The 5,000-nt window shown below is 47.2% G+C and overlaps 1 long non-coding RNA gene across 2 annotated transcripts in view; it reads right to left on the reverse strand.

Annotated features, from left to right (window-relative positions):
- Window positions 1-4,180: 4,180 nt before the first annotated feature.
- LOC147997654 (uncharacterized) overlaps window positions 4,181-5,000 on the reverse strand; it is an 18,236-nt gene continuing 17,416 nt past the window's right edge. The window contains exon 3 of one of the 2 annotated variants that reach the window (XR_015647643.1): window positions 4,181-4,410. This is a non-coding gene — a long non-coding RNA (uncharacterized LOC147997654). The remainder of the gene's footprint in view (window positions 4,411-5,000) is intronic. The other variant, XR_015647644.1, reaches the window with a different exon arrangement.

Consider the following 5,000-nt stretch of genomic DNA (forward strand, 5'->3'; position numbering starts at 1 on the left):
GAAAATGGAAACAATTCCATAGTCTCTGGCAATGAAGTCATCTCCCATTGAAAACCACAGGAGAGGGGAATATTGTCCTCAACTAGGCATATATCAACCAGTATTTCACAGGCAGACCTTCAGGGAGGTGCAGATTCACCAGCCCTACCCTCCCTCCCATCCCCCCAGCATCCCTGCTCATCTCCTGTCCACCATTTGTTGATTCATTGTTGCTGTTGCTGTTGCTGCTGCTGTTGTTGTTGTTGTTGTTGTTGTTGTTGTTGTTGTTGTTGTTGTTGTTGTTCCTGGTGTGAAGAACACTGTGAGGTAGCCTTCCTCTAATAAACCCTCTGGTCTTTAGGGATCCTTCACCCACTCACTCTCTGCCAGACTGAGTTCACAGCAGAAAACGCGTTTTTGAGAGAAACATGTTCCTGGTCCTGTGTGCCCATATTGAGGGAGGCATGAGAAAGGGATAACAAGGAAGGGAGACCCGGCAGTGGTAGGGGGCTGGGATGGGGTCGGGGGTGGGTGTCCTAGCTTGCTAATCCAACTGACCCACTTGCTGTGTAAATAAATATTTTGCATTCTGTGTCCCTTGTTTGATTTCTCACTAAATTCCAGATTGTCAATCTCCCTGTGTCGATTGCACAAGAACCCAAATGGGGATGCTGGGTGGTGAGCTGATTCCTCCCTAGAACACCTGTGCACTCTCTCATAGTCTCTAAGCTCCTTGCTGGACTCTTTTGGGCTTGGACCTGGCTGTCTGTAAGCCAGGAAGGAAGGAAGGAAGGGAGGGAGGGAGGGAGGGAGGGAGGGAGGGAGGGAACAGGCCTCAGTTGAGAATCCCAATTTTCTAGTTCACTGCATCTGATGGCTGGCTGACCCTTCCAGGTGAATTGTATTTTTTTTTTTCCTTTTCACTCCTTTATTTGAGTCAGGGGTGTCTGCACATAGACCTGGAAATCAGTACCTAGATCAGGCCTGCCTGCCTGCCTGCCTGCCTGCCTGCCTGCCTGCCTGCCTGCCTGCCTTCCTCTATCTCACAGAGACACAGTTCTAAACACCTCTGCCTCTTGAATGATGGAAATAAAGACATGCACGAACACCTGGCTTCCTTTCATTGTACATTTAGCCTAATTTCAGTTTTATTCATGTCTGGGAGGGAGACTTGCTTGTGTGCTGTAGTTCAATTCCTTTCACTGTGTGGTTTCCCCACCACCTTGGCCACCATGCCACGTGGAAGAGAAGAAGAGATGAACCATATTGTTGGCACCCATATAACAAACACTTGGTTGCTTCCTCTGAGCCCTCTGAGTATCCTTACATCTCTGTATTTTAAAGTGGTTTTGTTTTGTTTTTTATTGCTGTCAAACTCTCTCTCTCTCTCTCTCTCTCTCTCTCTCTCTCTCTCTATCTATCTATCTATCTATATGTGTGTGTGTGTGTGTGTGTGTGTGTGTGTGTGTGTGTGTGTGTGTGTATTTTTTTTCTTCCCCCAGAGCTGAGGACTGAACCCAGGTCCTTGAGCTTGCTAGGCAAGGACTCTACCACTGAGCTAAAACCCCAACCCCTATCTCTGTGTTTTAAAAAGTAGACTCTGGAGCAATACCGGGCAGGTCTCCAAGGCGGGTCCTTCGCTTTATTTTATTCTTTTTGTTTTTAATTGTTAAAGATTTGTTTGTTTGTTTGTTTGTTTTATGTCTATTCGAGTACCCTGTAGGTGTCTTCAGACACCCCAGAAGAGGGCATGATTGACAATTACAGATGGTTGCAAGCCGCCATGTGTTGGCTGGGTATTGAACTCAGGACCGCTGTAAGAGCAATCAGTGCTCTTAACGACGGTGCCATCTCTCCATCCACCTACTTTATTTTATTCTCTATGCTCTCTTGTGCGAGTCAAGGTCAAGCAGGCAAGAAACACCCAAACAGATTGGTCCATCACCACTTTCTGAATTCTTTTTGTTGTTGATGTCAGGGATGTAAAGCAAGTTTACCCATGAAGAATTGTAAGGGAGTCCTTCTGATTTAGAGAATAGCAGCCTTGAAATGAAATGAGAATCACAACAAGCATTTGTCTTATTGTTTTTGTTTTTTTCTTCCTTTTTCTTCGGAGCTGAGGACCGAACCCGGGGCCTTGTGCTTCCTAGGCAAGCGGTCTACCACTGAGCTAAATCCCCAACCCCTACATTTGTCTTAAAGTCTGAAAAACACAAAACAAAACAAAACAAAACAAAACAAAACAACAACAACAACAACAACAACAACAACAACAACCAAGAACAAACCATGAGACCGCAGAAATCCTCAGGCGGAGGAGTAAGGAGCTAGTTTTTATTGGTTAGGGTATTATTTGGTCGGGTGGGGGTAGGGGTGGGGGTGGGGGTGGGGGTGGGGGTGTTGTCCTTCCTACACCTCTCTTGCATGAATGAGCTGAACATTACTTAAGCTTGTGTCCAAAACTGTCCATTTTTTAGATTGATCCCAGGAGGGAGGGAGCGAGCCGGGGATACAGCACACCCTCTCTGGCCTCAGAGGTCCAGGCTCCCGCTGGCAGGGCCCGAAGGGACTCCTGGGGGGAAAAAAAAATAAAGTCTCCGAGGCACCACCTAGCCGGTTTTATTCTTGAAGAAAAGCAAACATACATAATGGAATAAGGGAAAGAAAAAACCCTGTTTTCTATATACACAAGCAGTCGTAATTTGTTATAGTGTCCCCTTTGCGTAGTTTGGATTCGATGACTTTATTTTATCAAGCAAGTTTTAAACAGCGGTAACTCCAAAGAGGAGTCAACAGCCCCTTTAAGTGCAGTCAGTCATTGACCCTTTGGTCTGTCTGTCTGTCTGTCTGTCTGTCTGTTTCAAAACGAGGGAGGGCCTGCCTGCCTGCCTGCCTGCCTGCCTGCCTGCCTGCCTGCCTGCCTGCGTGCCTGCATCAGATCTAAATACAGTTCTCAGAGGGGAAGACAGAGACAAGTCAGAAGTCACTAGCACTCAATGGACGACCACCAACCTAAGGGCAGGCCTAGGGTAGAATTTGATGGACGGACGGACGGACAGACGGACGGACGGACGGATGGACAGATGGACAGAAAGGATCTAGGAGGAGCTTTGGGAAAGATGAAAAGCCTCCATTTCCCCCCAAAAGAACGAGCCCCAACAGCTGGGCTCTTCGAGATGAGTTATAAGGGGAACCACACATACAGTTTTGTATCACACATACAGTTTGTCATCATCCGTCAATACCAGGTAGACTTTTCAACGTATGTAGGTAGCTGTTGTCAGGTCAGTCCTTTACTAAGCCTCATGTAAGCTCTGCAGGGTAAGCCTCAGGAATTCATCTGTGCGTCCCGCAGGGTATGCTTTCTTGCTTTGTTAAAGGCTAGACTTTGGTTGCTGTCTGTCTGTCTGTCTGTCTGTCTGTCTGTCTGTCTGAATGAATGAATGAATGAATGAGCGAGGGAATGAACGAATGAGGAGGGGATGCACATGCCTATGGTTTTAAGATGCTTAATTTCTTTACAAGGTTTATTTATTTAAACATTAAACATTGGGGTTGGGGATTTAGCTCAGTGGTAGAGCGCTTGCCTAGGAAGCACAAGGCCCTGGGTTCGGTCCCCAGCTCCGAAAATAAAATAAAATAAAATAAAATAAACATTAAACATTAATCGGAAATAATGGAGTCAGCAGTTAAGAGTTCTGACTGTGTTCTTCCAGAGGTCCTGAGTTCTATTCCCATGGTGGCTCACAACCCTCTGTTATGGGATCGATCTGCTGTGTGTCCGAAGACAGCTGCAGTGTGCTGTTTGTAGGGTAAAGAAAAAAATACTAAAGAAGAAAAAAAAAAAAAGAGAGAGAAAAAGTTAGAAGCACCAAGTCAAGTCATGTAAATATTGCCCACATTCGGATTTAGACATGCCTGAGCTGTCAGGGCGAGGCTGGGTGAGAGCGAATCAGTGAACGATCGGACTCTTCCTCTCTCTGTGAGGGTGTGTCATGAACTCTATTACCATTTCCAAAGAGTTAGGTATGCTGGAGCGAAGTGGACCGGAAAGCCAAGGGAGGAGAGGTATGCCTACACGAGTCCACCCAACCCCCCCGCCCCCCCCCCAGGGAGACATCCTCGAGTGGTGGGGGGAGGGGCGAAGGTGTGGAGGGATAATTTCCAACAAATAAATCCCAACAAATAAATTACTAGAGACTTGATTCATTGATTTACTTTAAATTTATTGAGTGTATCGGGAAAGAGGGAAAATGGGTCAAGGAGGGAGGGAGGGAGGGAGGGAGGGAGGGAGGGAGGGAGGGAGGGAGGGAGGGAGGGAGAGAGGGATATCTTTTCCTCCAAATCGGCTGGTATGTAGTCTCAGTGCGTCAGAAAAAAGACTGCTTCTGGCCTCCTTTCTGATTACCCCAAGGCAGTCTGGTCACCGTGCTGTAATAGAAAGGGAAACCACAGTCAAGTCATGGGAGCGAGCGAGCAAGCAAGCAAGCAAAAATCATAAACAAAAGCAAAAACACGTCTGTTAAGTTGAGCAGAGCAGAGCAGAGCAGAGCAGAGTAGGGCAAAGCAATACAAGGTCACATTCCACAAAGGCTGATATAGTCTGCCATCTTGGTCTACAGAGTGAAAAGTAGAAGGAGAAAATGAATATCGCTTTGTGTGTCACAAAGTTTTTAAGTTGTAAGGAACATTGCAGGGCTAAACCTTCAAATCCTCAAACCACCCAACCCAAGCTTTCCTCCTCCTCATCCTCCTCCTCCTCCTCCTCCTCCTCACCCCCCATTGCCCCCCCCCCGTGTGGTGTGTGTGTGTGTGTGTGTGTGTGTGTGTGTGTGTGTGTGTGTGTTTGCGCACGAGCTCGAGCTCGGGCACGCATTTCTTTCACTGCACAACCATCATTGGAGGACGTTTAAATAAACACGAATGAATCAGACAGGCAGACAGACAGGGGCCCATAATGGATCCCTACAACTCGGTGGTGGTGGTGGTGGTGGTGGTGGTGGTGGTGGTGGTGGTGGTGG

The sequence above is a fragment of the Rattus norvegicus genome, unplaced genomic scaffold, assembly GCF_021556685.1.
Source record: "Rattus norvegicus strain SHRSP/BbbUtx unplaced genomic scaffold, alternate assembly SHRSP_T2T unassigned-0000084, whole genome shotgun sequence".
NCBI lineage: Eukaryota > Metazoa > Chordata > Mammalia > Rodentia > Muridae > Rattus > Rattus norvegicus.